Below are 20886 nucleotides of genomic sequence, written 5' to 3' on the forward strand. Positions count from 1 at the left end.
GCATTAATTTTATAACATTACATTTAAATAACACTTTTCCATTGTGCGGAGTTTTTTTTTGCCTTCTCGATTTGAAATTAATTTTTTTAAATTAACGTTAAGACTAGGATACTCCAACTAAAAGTCAAATATGAACAGGTAAAATTATTGAGGAATAAAAGGTGAATCAAATGAGGTATAAGTTGTTTAAGCAGTTACATTCAATTTAGCTTAAATTTGCGGTTTTTGAAAAAAAATTACAAGTGCGGACAAGTGCGGACTGCTGTTTTTAGGAGCTCCTGCTCAGATGTGGCAGCAGTACTCCATCCTTGGACGTACTTGGCTTTTATATAGATAGAGAATTTCATCAGTTTAATTGTATTTATTATAGATTCTCACGGGTGCAAATTTGAAGCTGTTTTCCATTGTTTATATTATTCTAGAATTGCTACTTTTGCATTACTAGTCTATGTATTTCCTCTAATGAGACAATTATAAAGTTTCGAAACTTCATGGATTAAGAAATAATTCCTATTTTGTTCACTTGCTTTGAAATTTTTATGATTCAATAAAAAATGTAAATTTACATAATGAAAACAAATTCTGATCTACCCCATCGATTACATACTTTATCCGGTCATATATATCATTCGATAAGATAGTAAGATAAACACAATATAAAATGTGAAGCTTTATATATTTTATTCGTAACAACCAACTGCAGTTACGTCTTACATAATACGAGGCATGTTCCAAAGTAATGCCTCCTATATTTTTATTCCGCCCGAATGGATCAGAGGGGTTGCAAATTTCACTGCTATGATGACTGAACTTATGCATACATGACCTGAAAGTTTTTATGCCTGTTGCAAATATTGACATTGTAAGACTCTAATAAAGCAACCCCCGTCATAAATCTACATCAGAAGCAGAGATGTGCCATTGAATTCCTCCATGCAGAAAAACTGAACCAATCAACATCAGTGGCGCCTCTTGAAGTTGATTTCAGCACAGTTAGAAGATGTGTTCGTCGATTTAAGAGTGGCGCCCATGCACAATCACCATCCCATCGCTGGCAAAAATATATTGCGAATGGTGGTGACTGCAGAAAAATAAATTCTAGAACACAAAACGTCGCTCGTTTTAATCGTACCATTATCGTCGTAGCTCTTCAACATTTTTTAGTTAAAAAATAGGATGCCTTACTTTTGGAATGGCACTCGTAATTATTAATATAATCATTCCCTTAACGTGTTTTCCTATGAAGTTAAAGGTCGCTTTTTAAAGTAGAAAATCCAGCTCTTCATTAAGGGAAGATGTAATGTTTGGCAAAGTGGACTCCTCAACTGAAAGATTGCAAATTTTCGCATTAGCCACGAAGCCGGAATTCATCTTGGTCCGCCCAGATTTTAAAGTATTTTTTAATTGCATCATTTTATATCAGGGAAAAACATCTAAATTGGATTTAAATCATTTAATGTGCTGCTTACGAATGAGTACATAAATACTTCCAACAAAAAAACGTTTTTACGAGTTTTGCACCATTTTTGCCACCTCATAAAAATGTGAAATGTTTTTAAAAAAACAACACTTTTTTCTACTGACGGGTCGTCGCTTATCAAGGTCCGGGGGAGGACATTCGATGATAAATGTTAAAATGATTGTCAGTTGAACTATGATTGTCGCAACGAGATAATTGGACACAGTTGTTGCAATGGTCAGAAGATTACTTAAGAGGCATTGATTATCCAAGAAGGACGGCTCAACAAGTATTTGTTTAGATTAAACTTGAAGATGACAAAGTTGTAGTCGGTTGGGAAGCGGCCTCGTTGTTTTTCGTTCCACAGATGGGATGTTCTAGTAAATAATCTTTGTTTACAGAAGTTCCGCTGTTTTTTTTTGTTTTTTTTTGGAGGGGGGTGTTTTATAGCCGGAGGTTTCATATTAAGAGATAGGATGGGGACATTCATATTGATGAGGGGAAGATACATTTATACAGTTCTGGAGTGTTTCTTCTTAACGCATATAGAGAGGAGAGGAGTGATCAGTTCTTTTAACACATGAGGGGAGAGTCATTATTTATGATAGAGAGGGGGACACTTAGGATGGGGTTATACAACGTTCATTAATAACGATGATTACACACTACCTTCAATTGTTGAATGACGACATGAAGATAAACAGTTTTACAAAAACCTGATGATGACTTCTTTATTATCAGATCGACCAGTCGAATGATGATGACGTCAAGGAATTCAAAGTCGAACTACATGATTAAACCGTTCTCCCTTCGCTTCTAAAGGGACCCCCCCTGGTCATGTCAGCTCTGTCCGGCCGACTCTGCTGCTTCCGATCTTCGACTGAAACTCTGCTCATCCTAGCTTTTATTATTGAGAATTCATTTTTGCTATGACGTAAGATGTGTGGTTTCAAAACATGACCCACTCACGTGCGGAACGCATGGCTGACACGTTCTCCAAACACACTTCTACAACAAAGAATTCTCACTAACCTATTTTTCAACCTATTTTTAAAGTGCATTGTTCATTATTTTTTTAGCTGCCCTTTTTAATTCAATTTCCATAAAAGAAGGAAGAATTAAATTCTTTTTACAAACAAACAATATCTAAACTATTTTATATGAAATTGAACAATCCGAAATTCTAACATTCCATTTTCTGAATCTATTTCTGAACCTTGCTTACAAAGTTCGAATCTCGGCCTATCCTAATCTCATTTTCCACTTATCTAAATTTCTTCTTACATACTAACGGGTCGTCTCTCGTCAAGGTCCGGAGGAGGACATTCAAGAATAAATGTTAAAATGATTGTCAGTTGAACTATGATTGTCGCAACGAGATAATTGGACACAGTTGTTGCAATGGTCAGAAGATTACTTAAGAGGCACTGATTATCAAAAAAGGACGGCTCAACAAGTATTTGTTTAGATTAAACTTGAAGATGACACAAAGTTGTAGTCGATTGGGAAGCAGCCTCGTTGTATTTCGTTCCACAGATGGGATGTTCTAGTAAATAATATTTGTTTACAGAAGTTCCGCTGTTTTTTTTTGGGGGGGGGAAAGGTGGCGGGGGTTGTTACAAAGAGACATAAAGGAAAGATTTTTGTTGCGAATGTTTTACAGAGGGTCAGAGATTGGAGTTTAGTCTAGCACCTGTCATGAAAATAATGATGTCAAAGAGAGAGAGAGAGAGAGAGAGAGAGAGAGAGAGGGGGCTTAGCAACATCTCTTGTGTGAAAGAGTCTGTAGAGAAGAGACGAGATCATCACTCACTTGATTACGATGTCAATTTTTTTACACTGTGATGGCAAGAAAAACGTGCTCCGTGAGGCACATATCCAAATATAACAGGGGTACTTAATTTTATGATTCGCTGAATCATAAAAATTTTCAGGTTGGTATTTGGGGGCGCGTTTAATTCACTAGGGGAATTGCACTCCTGAATAATCTCGCCTGGCGGGTAGGCAACAAGGCGGTACTCTACGTAATGGTGTACTGGCAACCTGCTTCAAGATGCCTTTTTGAACCTACATGTCAAGCCTATGTTTGCCGCAGCGATTGGTGACATGTGAAGTGTGTGCAACACAAAGTTGCGCCTCGTGGATTACCAAAAACACTTTGTAGCTGGTTATGGCTCAATCCTAATGAGCAAAATGTATACTCGTATGAGAGTTCTGCCAACGACGACTCCATTTTATGAAGTATCTGACTCTTATGCAAGAGTTTGGCGTTATTAATACTTTCTGGAGTTGTAGAATGATACAATCATTTTTCCAGTGACCTTAGCAACAGATTTGATGTGAGTCTTCTACTTAAGATCTATAGTGGAAATCAAAGAAAGAGAATTAAGCATAGATTTACTATAATACAGGGTGAATCACGGGAAACGGATGTTCTAGGAAAACAAAACTCTCCAAAAATTTCAATAAAAAAAACAAAATTTAACGTAAAAGATAAACAAATAACAACAAAATAAACGGCATCTTAAGCAGGTTTAAAGACACCCTTCCTAACTTCCTGCCCCTTACTCAAAAAGAGCGAGGAGCGTTCGAATAACATCCGTTTCCCGTGACTCACTCTGTATTACGTTTTGGAATACTTTAAGATAAGGATTTATAATTTGTATCGTTTGCATTACTAGTATTACTGTTTTCACCTTAGATGTTGTTCTCATCGTGTTTTGTTTGATATAACTTCCGGTTACAAAGACTCGTGGCACAATTGATAAAGGTCCAAAGTATATTCAGTCCTAAGTGACAGTTTCGTTGGGTGTAAAGTTCAATTCTCAGCATGGGGGATTACAGTTGCGATCAACTTCAAATTGCTATCCGGTCGCGGCTTAAAGAAAAAGAAAAGAAAAGAAAAAAAGAAAGAGCAAGCTACCGCCGTGATTTAAATAAAAGATTGCGTTCAAAATTTCGTATTGATTCCCGAATTCGGCATAAAGGTTCCTGAGTGCGACAAGAGGTACCCGAAAAAGGTTGAAGGTTACATTGGCCGGAACGATGTTGAGAAAAACGTTCAGTATTTGAACAATATTACTAATAATCCAAAGAATACAAAATTATTTTAATGTCAATATACAACATTATCACGGTTCTCGTTAGATCAACGAAGTTAAGAAAAAGTTTGGGATTTATTAATACCAGATCGGTAACCATTTAGGAATACCTGGTGCTGTATGTAGGTGGACATCGACACCGCCCAGCAAGCGCTGCAAAAACCTAACCCTTTCAGTTCTTTTGGTCTACATGCGACTTAGGACCGTCTGAGAATTTAATATTTCCTGGACAGAGGATGCTGCCTTGTGCGAATACCGCTGTTATAACAGAGCGTGGACGCGCGTATGCGAATGCGTGTGAAATGATGTCACTGATAGTAAAAAGGAAGGCTATTAAAAGGACGATCACGTTAAAGATGTGAATGACGCCCGAGAGCAGGTTCGAGATCACGTTCGCAATCCCGTTTTATTCGAGAAAGAACCCGGGAATAAATGTATTTGTTACAAAATAAATGGGGTCGAGGTGTTACTTGTCTTATTTTCCTCGCAATGTACTCAGCTACAACGTGTTGGGTCTACGTATGTAAAAGTGTGTAACGTTATAATACTTTAATGCTAAAATGTTTTGCTTTTCAGAACGTACAGATTTTCAAAACGTACAGATTTTCGAAACGTACAGATTTTCGAAACGTACAGATTTTCAAAACGTACAGATCTTCTCAAACGGTTTTACTAAAATCACAGAAATCAAGAGTCAGAGAGAAATTCTTAGATCGTATTTTAGAATCGGTGAGCAATTAAAAATACGCGAACATACGAGCAACGTTCCAAAAGTAATCCCCCCCTATTTTTTTATTCCTCCCGAATGAATCAGAAGAGATTACAAAAAGAATTGTTATGCTGACTTAACTTATGCATTGATGTGCTGAATGTTTCATCTCTATGTTGCAGATATCGACGGCGTGAGACTCTAAGAAAACAACTGCTGTCAGAAGCAGACATGCGTAATTAAATTCCTGGCAAAATTGCGTTGAGAATGTGGTGGCTGTAGAAAAATATATTCTCGAGCACAAATAGTCGCTCGTTTCATTGGTAGCACTCCCGTTTTTATAGCTCTTTCGTATGGCGCTCCGGGTGCTCATGGACAGCCATCGTTCATGGCTGGCAAAAGTGCATTGATAATGGTGATGACTATGCAGAAAAATAAATTCTGGAGCATAAAAGGTCGCTCGTTTTAATAGTACCACTCCCGTCTTCGTAATTCTTCAGTCTTTTGGATTAAAAAATAATAGGAGGTTGTACTTTACGTTTTAAAATAGCAATTTTACATTTCATTTTGGGGTATGATTTTCCGAATGTTTTGCGACAGTTGGTATCTTTCTCCAGCTTTTACATAATGGATATTTTCCCACTTTTCGGCCACTGTACAGCAACGAAGTAGGTTGGACTACTCAGCAATACCATTAACAATTACGAGATTTTCAATGACGTCATCTTTCATCGTCTCTCTAGCAAATAAGTTAAACCAAGGATTTAGGACTATTTTTCCAAAATTTTTAATATCGATAAATAATTAAATTTAATCAAATCAAATTTATTGGCAAAAAAAAAAAAAAAAAAAAAAAAAAATGGCAAAGGCCTCTCGAGGAAAAGGGTTAAAAAAACTATTACTATTAGGTGGACGGTGAAAAAATACCATAAAGATTGGTAATGATGGTGATGGTTTAACAATAATTTATTTACATTAGACTTGAAACGACCATGTTGGAGTCAGCTGGGAAGTTATTTACAACGAACATTTTTTATTATAGAAAATAACTTTGATATTATTGCTATTCTCGTATAAATGTTATTTCATAACTTTTTTTTTTTCTTAATTTAACTTTTACCAAACAGTGTTTATGTTTTACATGGCGATTTTTGGTCCCCCGACAAAAGGAGGGTGAACCTGTAAATTCACCCTTGTCCGTTCGTCCGTTCGTCCGTTCGTCTGTCTGCACTTTTCTCAATAACTACGTCTTGGCATTTTTTGAAATTTTGCACAAACATTAAACATGATGCGTAAAAAGTAACAGAATGGATTTTCCGGGAAAACTCTGGTTGCCCTCACCCCCCGGGGTGCCTTTCGGGTTAAAATGGCTGAACTTTACACTTTTGTGCTTATGAAAAAAAAAATTGATGCCTTGGATTTTTATAAAACTTTCTGAAAAGTTGTAACTAATTGATTTCTATATAATTTTGTTTGTCTATACTTTGCGATAACTCTTGGGTGTGCCCCAGAGGCTCTTTTAGAGCTAATAAAAACACTCCGTTTTTTTTTGGACCATTTTGTCATATTTGTCCAAAATTTTCTTTGTATGTCTATTTAGCAGTTTTGCATAGTGCTGAACTCAAATTTAAATATGTTAAGGATTTGGGGGACTTTGGGGGCTAAATGATGGGGGTGGTGGGGGCAAATGATGAACTTTGTCATTTCTTTTTTTTTTTTTTTGCATGGTGCAGAACTCAAATTTACATATGTTTAGGCCTAAAACTGCACTGTTTGATCATTTGCCCCAGGATTTGACGTCCCCTGGGGACTTTGGAACTAAATGGGGGGTACAGATGCTAAACTTAGTTATTTTTTTATGCCTCGTTCAGTGTTCACTCACAGGGGACCATGCATGCTTCACTTGTTTGTTAATGACTTTTCTATTATTTGAATGTTTCATCTATTTTCCATTTAATAATCATTCATTCATTTAATTGGCAAAGAAAAAAACCGTACAAAAGAAAAGGTCAGTGAGAATTTAGAGGTCTATGTACACAGAGAAACTATACATGGGGAAAACCCGTAAAGGACCGACCAACGTCTGTCCAAGGCCGCCTTGAAACCCTGTAGTGTGGGCTGGTTTATGACCTCATCGGGTAGCTGATTCCACTGAGATGCCACTCGAACCGAGAACGCTGCTTGGCGTCAAAGCCTCCGGAACATTCGAAGGTAGAGCTTTTTCGCATGTATATTCCACTTACATATCCATTAATTTCTTCATTTGATAAAACATAACTTTTAAACCCCAATTCATATAAATGTCGGTGTTGTCCTTGGCTATATAGAAAGATGCTTTAGGATGACCTCTAAAAAGGTCAAGGACCACGCCACCATTTTATCGGCCACACAAAAAAAAATCGATGTTAAGTCTAATCTTTCACAATGTGTGGACAAATGTATATAAAAAAAAAAAAGAATTAAAATATCTGTCCATAAAGAGTAACCAATTTTTATTTAACAACTTGTTAAATCATGAAAAGTATAGTTCGTCAAATATAAACATTTTTATTATAGACGAGCAGGGATGGATGCGGGAGAGGGGTACCTGACTTTGCCCGGCCTTGCTCAGTCATAAAATACGTTTAAAATATATTTTAATTCATGCAAATTTCGTATTGATTATTACAGAGTCAATTCTCTATTGAATATTATATTGTACCTAATATATAGTACCGATTTCAAAAATTAAAAATGATTTCATTTATGCATTTAACTGCGTTAGTTTGCCGCGTTTTGGTATGCATGTGTCGTTAAATTCAGATGGTTGCGAATACCGTTAGAGAGTTAAGTGTTTCGATTTCGATTCTAGCTGATGGCACCCAATGCCGGGCGGCCTGCTGGTTAAACTATAAAAGTTGTTACTTAACCAATCTTTCATTTGATTTACTTTTGGGAATGAAACATAAACGTCTTTGTGTAGATTGCTAGGCACGGATATATTTAACCTCGGATCATGTAAATACTAAAATCTAAAAGCCATAAATTATCTTATAATATAGGTATAGGTATGCAGTTGTAATAGTTACATTCTATACTTTGTAATAAAGGCATATGGACATTTATTTGTATGTAAGTAAATATAAATCCGTTCCGTCACACAAAAGTAGCGAATAAAGAACGGTCTGAACGAAAGAGGAGATGCAAGTAAGCAAATAGCAAGTATTCATTTTTCTTACCTACAAACACTAGTGTTTCATGCTTACGCAATCATCAGTGAAGGAAGTGATAATCACTGCCGGGCGAAGGATTCGAACCCAGTCACAAAGTTATCTTTGACACTGCAGCCCGGTATCTTTTATAAATAAATATTAATTTTACAGAAATATAACAATTAACATTTTCGATATTATAATTAAGCTTCGAAAAAAAAAAACAATAAAAAACATTGTTAACGTTTTATTTTTAAATTCTACTTAAGCTAGCGGGTGAGGTGGGGCGCCCGGCCTTAAATATATTTTAATTCATTAAATTTCGTATTCTCTATTGATTATTATGTTGTACCTAATATATAGTACTGATTTCAAAATACTAAAAAAAAAAAAATGTTTTGGGTGCCATTAGCTAGAATTGAAGTCAAAACATTTAACGGTCTGGCCGCGTTCCCTACTGTTTGTACTATCGACAGATAAATAAGAAAGACTTAAAATAAAACCATTTGAAGCAATGAATAAATTTGCGCATGCGCAAAAGTAATAGAAATATGTCGGCAAGTTGAAATGAACATTTTGCATTTCAACTTGTCAACATATTTCTGTACGTGTTATTCATCCATCCAAACAAAGATTTCATTCGTTATAAACCATCCTTGGTGTATGATTACTGTTTCCTGTCAATTACAGTGTTATATGACCAGTAGTTTAAGAGTTTATCGGTTAAGTATTTTCACACACACACACACACACACACACACACACACACACACACACACGCGCATACATCTATCTGTTTTATTCATATAGAAAATAACTTTTAAAATTGTTTTGTTATAAAATTTCGTTTTTCTTAATTTCACTTTTATAAAACTTTGTTTATGTTTTACGTCACAATTGTTACTTAGTATTTTTTTCCTCTACCAAAGCCAAGGACTACACTACAATCAAAAATTTTACTTTTTCAAAATACTTTTGTTTCAGAAAATTAAAATTAAAAAAAAAAAAAGATATGCAAGAGTATAAGAAGGCTATAACAATGCAGGGAACCGGTTGTTGTATCGGTGTGACGTTTGAATAAAAATGGACAAACGAAAGAAGGTTTTACTTGTTTTTATTTTTATCTTCTATCCATTTATTTTTCACGATAATCATAGTACAGATCAATAAACATGAACTTACTGTTTGATATAACCGGGGTGGTGGAGGTCTTAATATTTCGAGAATACGTCTCTTTTTCAAAAGGAAAGGGATCAAAGAATGTCGTTAAAAAAGAAAAAAAAACATTAAAATATCGTAAAACTGAACTGGATGTGGGAACAGATCAGTTGTAAAGCAAAGATGAGGGTTACACATAAGGTTTCTTTATTTAGTATATTCGCTATTACTACAAACATTTTCATGTTTATATTTATTGATTGATTTAATTCAATTTAATAAATCTAATAATAATCTATATATCTACGAAAGTGAAATTGTCTGTGTGTGTGTGTGTGTGTGTACATTTCCCTACCAAATTACTCCGTCAATTTTCCGTCTACACACTCGAGATTTAAGATAAGGGGTAGTGAGATTTGGAAAATCTTTTTAATCGGTTTTCGGCCAGAAATTTGGCTGTCAAGATTTGACCTTTGAAAACTACCAAACTCCTCCGCCAATTTTGAGTCTAGAATGTTAAGTGTAGGTTACTTGGACATGGATCAAACTTTTTAATGTGATATGAGCCCAAAAGAATAAATGTTAAGGGGTCAAAATTGGGGTCAAAGTTTAAAAAATTTTGACCACTCCGGTCTCTATCAAATTACTCAGCCAATTTTTGGTCTAAATATTTGAAATTTTAAATAAAGTGTATTCTCCATAGGGCAAGCTTTTTAATCGGTTTTTGGCCGAAAATATGGCTGCCAAGGGGACAAAGTTCAAAATATTTTACCTTTGCGGTATCTAGCAAACTACTTAGCCAATATAGGGTCTAAACATTTGAAATTTTACATAAAGAGTATTCAGACATGCAGCAAACTTTTTGATCAGTTTTTGGGCGAAAATTAGGCTGCCAAGAGGTCAAAATTGACCTTTGTCGACTCTACCAAACTCCTTCGCCAATTTTGGGTCTAAACACTTGAAATTTTAGTTGTAGGTTATCTGGACATGAGTCAAACTTTTTAATATATATATATATATATATATATATATATATATATATATATATATATATATATAAATATATATATATGTATGTATTTACATAGACTCGAGTATATATATATATGTCATCACTATTAAAAACAGATATATCTAAAACATATAACTTTCATGGATGTAGGAGATTTATAGATGACCTTATATGTATAAACGATAATGATGAATTCGAAAAAAATAAACATCTTATATATCCAAACGAATTAAAATTGAATTGTGAACATAGAGGACAACAGGCTACATTTCTGGATTTAGATATAAAAATTGAGGATGGGATTTTTCTTTATAAAACATTTGATAAAAGAAACGTTTTCCCCTTTAAAATAGTACATATGCCCCATAAAGATAGCACCTGCCCTGTTTTTATGTTTTATGGAACCATTATGTCAGAGTTTTTGAGAATAGCTCGCGTTACTTTAAAACTAACAGACTTTATACCACTAGTTTCTAGTTTAGTAATAAGGATGATAAAACAAGGTGGGGATAAAAATAAAATATTTAAACAGTTAAATAAAGCAATTGTTTGTTATCCTGATGCTTTTGAATCGTTTAAGATAAACCAGACTATATTAATAAAGAAAATCCAAAACTATATTAGCAATGCATAAAATGTATTTATAATTACATATAATAAATTTATATTAAAAAAAAAAAATGTATATATGTAAAAATATTTTTAACCTTTATATATCTAATTTTAAATAAGAATGTAAATATACTAAATACTAATCATAGTGGGGGTGATAATTAGTTAAATGGATTAATCCTAATCTTATAAATACAAGACTGGTAAATAAAAAAATAAAAAAAATGCATTCATTTTAAATGTGGAAATTGATGAATCGCACAGGTAAGAAATTCATTTTTATAGTATGAAAAGGTAAGTAATTGCAATTAAGAATAGGAAATTGGATCAAATGTTTGTAACATGTCTTCTTCCTAAGATTAAGGGTGGTGGTGTTTGATTAACACTGCTGGGGAGCCATGATGTAATATACTGTTTTGTTTTTAAATCCCCGAAACAGTGTTTCATGGTAAACAGCTGATGATCCCTTGAAAAATAAATTATTAGTATTATAGTAAATTCGAGAGCGAGTTGATGCAATGCTTGCAGGTGATTAAATGACTTACTGACTAGATGGTTTTCTAACGAATAATACAAAATATTTTTTGTATAGTTTTAAAGGTTAAAAACTTCAAAGACTATATATATATATATATATGCACATAAAGTTATGAACATTACATAGGGCCCGGGCACAGCTGCACTGAACTGCTAGTAAAATAAAACAAGTTTACGTATTGTTGCAAGGTGATTGAAATCGGTATATGTTTGTCCAAGTTTAAAATGGCATATAATGTACTTAGCTGTGTATTGTTCGAGTGCAGCTTTTTCATGGAAACAAGATGCCCTGTAATAACACATACCATCTGCTTCTCTCACTATCTAACGTGGTTCAATTGCTGGCAATTCTTTGGAAGCTCGTACATTAAAAAAGAAATAAATATTTATTTGCTTCCCCACGAAAGCAAAATGTCACACAAGGTCGTTTTTAATGTGAGTGAAAATCAGCTCCCCAAAAAGGGGCATTCTGGCAATAGACCAAAATAAAAATTGCATTCGTATAAAGGGTTTCCCCTCCATTGACTAAGGACAAATTAAGTGTAGCATCAGAACAGATACTACACGAAGGAAGGAAGTTCGTGCATTAATCTTAGCATTGTGTCTCTATGTTGCAACTAACTTCTCAGCCAAGGGAAGATAACCTACGTGCTTTGCACAGTTTATATGCCGTAAATAAAACGAAAAAGGACAATAGATGAATCGTTTACAATAAGTCGTGCGTGTTTGTTATTAAACAACATGGAAAATGTGAGTTTGGCCTAAAAAGGAAGAACCAAACCAAAGCATCATTCAATGGAGACTGCTTTGAGCCAAGGCTGGTGGTTCTACAGTTTTGTGAAAGTTTGTTGAGTTTAACTAAATTCTATAAAGTAACTAACAAACGAACAAGCAATAAGGCATGGCAAGAGAATTAGGAACACGCAGAAACGAATTAAGAATAAAGATTAAACTTACTTTTAATTTTCTTGCCATCGAACGAGAACGTTCATGTGAACAGTTTTTTTTTTCTCATGTTAAAGGTAATCGTACGCAAATCTCCTGGTAATGTTTTTACTCGTCTCCTAATAGAAACGCTGTCAGTTGTCTGAGTTGCTGATCCATGATCGGAGTATATATATATATATATATATATATATATATATATATATATATATATATATATATATATATATATATGTGTGTGTGTGTGTGTGTGTGTGTGTGTGTGTGTGTGTGTGTGTGTGTGTGTGTGTGTGTGTGTGTGTGTGTATGAGACATGTCATGATGGTCGATGACTTTTATAGAAGCAAGGTAGGTACGTGACAAAAGGCGTTTATGGTGAAGTGGACAGGGACTTGCTGGAGGATAAGGGGGAGTGAATAATCAAACAAATGCATCACGTGTCTCTATTTCGTTCTTGTATATTTACTCTCCATATATATATATATATATATATATATATATATATATATATATATATATATATATATATACTAGTTGTACATAGCCGGCATGACCAGGTCGAAACAGTATACGTGGTATATAACGTCATCAGTAATGACGTTATCTGTTATAACGCCATATATTTATGTCAGCCCCTGTAAGAACTCTGTTCTTATTGTCGAGCAGCTTACGTTGAAATGAAATAAGTCGATCACTTAAGCTCACGTGTGCAGATTATGATGCTATAGTCATAAGATCACTCTCGGCCGTCTTGACATTTACGCTTTATATAAATGTTAATTTCAACTGTATTTCGCGCGGTTAACGTTGGCCGAGCAGTTTGTTACTTGCTGATGGTGTTAGAGATGGCTTCGTAGCCGAGTTCACATTTCCAGACCAACGGTAATCCTGACACACTACACTAATAATTCCCCAAAGAATTAAACACTAGTGGGTGTGGTTATCATATATATATATATATATATATATATATATATATATATATATATATATATATATATATATATATATATATATATATAAAGCTGAACGTCTGTCTGTGTGTCTGGTCACGAATAGGCTCCTATATGGTTGACTATTATAGAAAACTGATCACATATAATGATAGAAGATGTATCGAGACACAGGAATGGGTATGTTTGATCTGGCATAATGATGATTCATTAAAAGTGTGGGGTCTTCGTACGCGCCTGGTCCACAAAGTATGGAAATAAAAAATTAAAAAATTAAAAAAAAAAAACGTTTACAAGTGTTTACAGTACTGTTTCGCTGTTTCACAGCTTATCAGTGCGGCTAGACAGGCAACTACCTATATATATATATATATATATATATATATATATATATATATATATATATATATATATATATATATATATACTAGCAGACTCGGTCGTAAAATACGTTTAAATAATATATCTTTATATCTTTATTTACCTAAGTTTGATATTTTAGAGCTAATTCAATATTGATTATTATATAAAACTAAATGTATACTACTGAGCGCCCAGCGTAGCTAAATTGTAAAATACGCTTAAATATGATATTTTAGTTTCGTATTTATTATTATATAATATTTATAATTATTCATCTGCCGATAACTCTTACGGTAGGGAACGTACTAGAGCGCTAAATGTTTTTGTTTCAATTTTAATTTATGGCATCGAAGTCATTTTTTTTTTAAATCTTTTGAAATCACTACTATATATTAGGTACAATATAATATTCAATATAGAATTGACTCTGCAATAATGAATACGAAATTTTCATGAATTAAAATATATTTACGCGTATTTTCGACCGAGCATTGAATAAATAAATATCAATTTATATTGCTAAAGTCTGTACTAAGATAACATGAACTCGTGTAGGAACGGATATTCTTCCCGTGTGTATTCAACATATAAATAAGCTTCTCGCAACGTTCGTGCTCGTCCGTGATCCTCCAACATGGTATATTCATTGATATTTTAGGCACATCTATTTTCGTAGAACTGATCTCATGTCAGTGATGAGCAAATAATTCGCAATGATCGACCCGCCTGACACGGTGGGCCAAAATGTCTAAGAGAATCTCTCACGTTTTCATACACCGGTACAACAATAAAGAGAAGATACTTAGAAATTACATGATTGTTGGTATATATATATATATATATATATATATATATATATATATATATATATATATATATATATATATATATATATATATATAATAAAAATTACAATAAGTTTACCAAGGTAATCAAAATGGTAAACTTAAAATATATTATAAATATTAAAGAGTTAATATTTACAAGTAAAATAAACTCAGCCAGATGTAAAAGCTCAATAAAACCGAAAAGGAAATAGAGCTTATAATATGAACAAATGATTTTTGTTCATCTATATATATAAATCCCAAATGTCTGTGAGTTTGTATGTTTGTATGTAACGCTAAAACTTTTGAAAGACACAACCAGACTTGATAAATTTGGTATCATATCGAAGCCCCGTGTCCCGGATGACAAATATCGAAATTTCACGTCAAACGGACGAGGAGAAAGGGGTAAACGTATCAGTTATCTCCAAGGGGGTCCCAAAAAAAACTGTCATTGTAATGCTTTTTATTACGTAATTCTTGAATGATCCAATGTAATTCATACGTAAAAAAATGTATGTTTTTCGAGCTGAATAAATATGTTACATTGAATAAAAACACAAAAAATATATCCAGTTGGATAGAAAAGTAACTTATCTTGCCTTTCCTAACATTTATTTGTTATATATTTGTCTTTTGACCGTCCACTAATGGCGAGTTTTTTTTTTTTTTTAAATAAAACTAATTTTAAAATTTCGATGTTAGAAAAACAGTCCATCACATGTCAATATAAAAATTCTCTTTTTGTTTGATAAAAAGAATAAACAGTTAATAGATACAACAAAAAAGTCCATTAAGTTCAACAAACTAAACTCTTTTATTTATAATAAAACTCTTCGACAGTTTAAATGCTTTCAAAATCCTATGTAAGTATATCGTTTTTACTGTACACAGATTCGAAAAAGTTGTCATCAAACAAATATATGACAGAGTTGAATAAATATGTTACATTGATTAAAAACACTTCTTATTAGCATTTTCTCAGTCCATCACATGTCAATATAAAAATTCTCTTTTTGTTTGATAAAAAGAATAAACAGTTAATAGATACAACAAAAAAGTCCATTAAGTTCAACAAACTAAACTCTTTTATTTATAATAAAACTCTTCGACAGTTTAAATGCTTTCAAAATCCTATGTAAGTATATCGTTTTTACTGTACACAGATTCGAAAAAGTTGTCATCAAACAAATATATGACAGAGTTGAATAAATATGTTACATTGATTAAAAACACTTCTTATTAGCATTTTCTCAGTCCATCACATGTCAATATAAAAATTCTCTTTTTGTTTGATAAAAAGAATAAACAGTTAATAGATACAACAAAAAAGTCCATTAAGTTCAACAAACTAAACTCTTTTATTTATAATAAAACTCTTCGACAGTTTAAATGCTTTCAAAATCCTATGTAAGTATATCGTTTTTACTGTACACAGATTCGAAAAAGTTGTCATCAAACAAATATATGACAGAGTTGAATAAATATATATTCTCTTCCCTCCCTCTCTCTCTCTCTCTCTCTCTCTCTCTCTCTCTCTCTACACCCACTTTCTCTTTAAAACCAGTCGGTGTGTTTTTGATGTTACGTACGTATTTTTTATATTTTTATCTCAGTAATTTTTATTATATTTAATAGCATTTTCTTTTTTTTTTTTCATGGGAAATTATTTTTCTATTCGTTTTAAGAAAATGCTATTAAAAAATAAAAATGCGATAAATTCTGGCAACAGTTATTTATTTATGATATTCGCAGCCGGCCGGAAGAAACGCGCTTAGACATTTTGTAAACATTGTTTTTAAAAAATAAAAAATAATACTTCTATTATGTTTTAAACGACTGTAATAGTTTATTTTGGAAGTATATTTCATAAGGAAAATAAACAACCCACTTTAAAAACAGAAATTACGAGTTTTATATATTTTATTCGCAGTTTTTTTTTGGGGGTAGTCCATTATGTCTAACAGTTTGTTGAAAAAGTGTAGAATTCAATTAAAAAAACAACACCGTCTTTTTTTTTTTTTTTAAATAAAACTAAAAACTTTATTTTTAAAATTTCGATGTTTGACAAACAGTCCATTATGTCTGTAACAGTTTGTTGAAAAAGTGTAGAATTCAATTAAAAAAACAACACCGTCTTTTTTTTTTTTTTTAAATAAAACTAATTTTAAAATTTCGATGTTCGAAAAAGAGTCCATAAAGAATAAAACAGTTAATAAATACAAATAAAAGTTTTAAAATTTCGATGTTCGAAAAAGAGTCCATAAAGAATAAAACAGTTAATAAATACAAAAAAAAGTTTTAAAATTTCGATGTTCGAAAAAGAGTCCATAAAGAATAAAACAGTTAATAAATACAAAAAAAAGTCCATTAATTTGAACTTAAAGCCTGTTTGAATAAAACTTATATAAAAAAAAACCGTCACTTCCGGCAAATGGCTATGTAAACAACTGGTGGCATTTTTCGAATACATCGGTAAACACTGTATGTTTTTCGAGCTGAATAAATATGTTACATTGAATAAAAACACAAAAAATATATCCAGTTGGATAGAAAAGTAACTTATCTTGCCTTTCCTAACATTTATTTGTTATATATTTGTCTTTTGACCGTCCACTAATGGCGAGTTTTTTTTTTTTTTAAATAAAACTAATTTTAAAATTTCGATGTTAGAAAAACAGTCCATCACATGTCAATATAAAAATTCTCTTTTTGTTTGATAAAAAGAATAAACAGTTAATAGATACAACAAAAAAGTCCATTAAGTTCAACAAACTAAACTCTTTTATTTATAATAAAACTCTTCGACAGTTTAAATGCTTTCAAAATCCTATGTAAGTATATCGTTTTTACTGTACACAGATTCGAAAAAGTTGTCATCAAACAAATATATGACAGAGTTGAATAAATATGTTACATTGATTAAAAACACTTCTTATTAGCATTTTCTCAGTCCATCACATGTCAATATAAAAATTCTCTTTTTGTTTGATAAAAAGAATAAACAGTTAATAGATACAACAAAAAAGTCCATTAAGTTCAACAAACTAAACTCTTTTATTTATAATAAAACTCTTCGACAGTTTAAATGCTTTCAAAATCCTATGTAAGTATATCGTTTTTACTGTACACAGATTCGAAAAAGTTGTCATCAAACAAATATATGACAGAGTTGAATAAATATGTTACATTGATTAAAAACACTTCTTATTAGCATTTTCTCAGTCCATCACATGTCAATATAAAAATTCTCTTTTTATTTGATAAAAAGAATAAACAGTTAATAGATACAACAAAAAAGTCCATTAAGTTCAACAAACTAAACTCTTTTATTTATAATAAAACTCTTCGACAGTTTAAATGCTTTCAAAATCCTATGTAAGTATATCGTTTTTACTGTACACAGATTCGAAAAAGTTGTCATCAAACAAATATATGACAGAGTTGAATAAATATGTTACATTGATTAAAAACACTTCTTATTAGCATTTTCTTTTTATATGACAACGTTAATGTTCATGAATCTCTCTTTTAATCATTTTTATCGACTATCAGCCAAATAACCGGGGTCTAAAATTTGGGAAATTATTTTTCTATTCATTTAAAGAATATGCTATTAAAAAAGAAAAAGTCGATAAAAGTTAGACATAAACAGTAAAAAAATAGAAGATATTATTATTAAATAACAATAATTATTAAAAATAAATATTAACATTTACAATAATAAAATGAGTTAGTATTAAAAATAATTATTAAAATAAAAATGAGTTTATTATTAAAAATACATATTAATATTCAAATAAAATTGTTTTTATTATTAAAAATAAATATTAATATTTAAAGTAGAATAAAATGTGTTTATTATTACAAATAAATATTAATATTAAAATAAAATGTGTTTATTATTAAAAATAAATATTAAGGAAGGTCAACAGGTGGAGGAAAAATAGTCAATGCAGGTCATACCACCTGACCAGCTAAAATCGCCTTTTTATATAAGGCAGACAGTCAGACTATTTGCCTTGAGGGCGGGCTAAGCCCTCCTACCCCCACCCCAAAGCTGAGAACTGGGGAAACTTCTCTCAGAAGGGGTATGGGAGGACAGGGAGACCTTCCCTCTTTCAACTAAGAGATAGATATCCTTTTGTATGGTTGATTGACCCCCCCCCTGTCGGTTCTGCTTACTCCATTCCGAAAGAGATCAACCTTACACAAAAAAAAAAAAAATATGGGGACAGGGAAGCCTTCCCGGGCCCCCTTTCTGGGAGGAGAAGTTCCCCGGCTCCTATTTTTTTGGGAGTGCTCAGCCCGTCCTCCAGTCAACCACAATATTTGAAGAATAAAGATATTTTTGTTTTTGTGTTTTAGGTGGTGAAGGTGATCTGGGGAGTGTTTTTTTTTTTCACAAAAAAGGTACTTTTTACGAATGGGTATCCAAGAAAATTACAGTATTTTGTCAGAAATTAAGATTTTCATTGACCACTCTCAATACTATCAGAAATGAACAAAGTTAATTAAACAGTCTACACAATATAAACTAACTGTTTTGTTGGCTTTTTATTCTAACTCCAAACTAACCCATAACTACATTTTTCTTTTATTTTGCAAATTTGATTTCCTTTAGTTTATATTGTGTAGCTGAATCAGAAATTGATTTATCTTTTGTCATTTGTAGTTAACATGCTATCAGCGCAATTACTACAGTGTAATCACACATGATCTACCAAAATAAAAACACTTCAGATAAAGTCTTAAATAGAATTCAGTTCCTTACATGACATCTGATGAAGTCAGTACAAACGTTACAAACTAATACTTGAAAAACAATTTGACATTTACTGTACTACAATATCACATTTGTATAGAAGTAGAAATCTGGATACCTATTCTGATACCTAATAAAAGAAAGGACACTCTTTGGGGCGGATTTTGATGATAACAAGTCACTAATAAGAAATTATAATAAACATTGAAATAATTTAAGAATTTTACCAAAATAAAATTACTTGGTAATCACCCAATTTCTGCCACAAAATTTTAATTGGCAAAACTCATAAGCATAAAATATATATTTTCTAATTTCATCTTTAACACCTATAAATGCCAAATGTAGTAAACAGTCGTGTGTGTTCAATTGAGTGGAAATCATGAACGGTGCATAATGAGAGTTGACAGGTAATCTATATATATAAAAGGCAAAAATCGGTGTGTATGTATGTATGTATGTATGTATGTATGTTTGTTTGTAACGCTAAAACTTTTGAAAGACGGAACCAGAGTTGACAAATTTGGTATCATATTGCACCTTGATCACCCGGATGACAAATATCGAAATTTCACGTCAAACGGACCAGTAGAAAGGGGTCAACTGATCGTTTTTCTCCTAGGGGGGCCCCCCAAAAAACCTGTCATTTTAACGTTATTCAATACGTGTCACGTGACGTGACGTCAGCTCAAACTTTTGACAGACACAACCAAAGTTGACAAATTATGTATCATATTGAACCTTGATCACCCGCATGACAAATATCGAAATTCCACACCAAACGGACCATTAAAAGGGGGTGAACTGATCATTTCTCTCCTAGGGGGGCCCCCCAAAAAACCTGTCATTTTAATGTTAATATTACATAATCCAAAAACGCTTAGTCATGTCACGTGACGTGACGTCAACATCCAGTAATGGCGAACAAATGTAAACAAACACTTTGTTTTACCGATACTTTTGTAATTTCTCTTCTGCTTTGTTCTAGAGATTATTAAACTCCATGACAATGTCTCCAACGTATTTAACTGGTTAAAAATAGTATTTATACAAGAGTTTTAACGAAAAATATCAGGAAAAAATGTACAGGAATAAAAAAAAATTCAGCTTTCAAAATATTCGTCGATAAAAAAACCGATCTTTATATTTACGCTAGCCATTTTGTATATTACCACGTGACCTGCTATCTCTTAAACTGGAGGGGGGGGAACCACTTGAATCCAACAAAACCAGTAATTTTTTTTTTCTATTATA

General features: G+C 32.4%; 1 long non-coding RNA gene across 1 annotated transcript in view; it reads right to left on the reverse strand.

Annotated features, from left to right (window-relative positions):
- The window catches only part of LOC145298354 (uncharacterized), an 81155-nt gene extending 68284 nt beyond the window's left edge, over positions 1–12871 (reverse strand). The window contains exon 1 of the long non-coding RNA XR_013870639.1: positions 12737–12871. This is a non-coding gene — a long non-coding RNA (uncharacterized LOC145298354). The remainder of the gene's footprint in view (positions 1–12736) is intronic.
- Between the last annotated feature and the right edge of the window lie 8015 nt (positions 12872–20886).

Source organism: Euprymna scolopes, chromosome 2, assembly GCF_053919585.1.
Source record: "Euprymna scolopes isolate OS-2025 chromosome 2, ASM5391958v1, whole genome shotgun sequence".
NCBI classification, from domain to species: Eukaryota; Metazoa; Mollusca; class Cephalopoda; order Sepiida; family Sepiolidae; genus Euprymna; species Euprymna scolopes.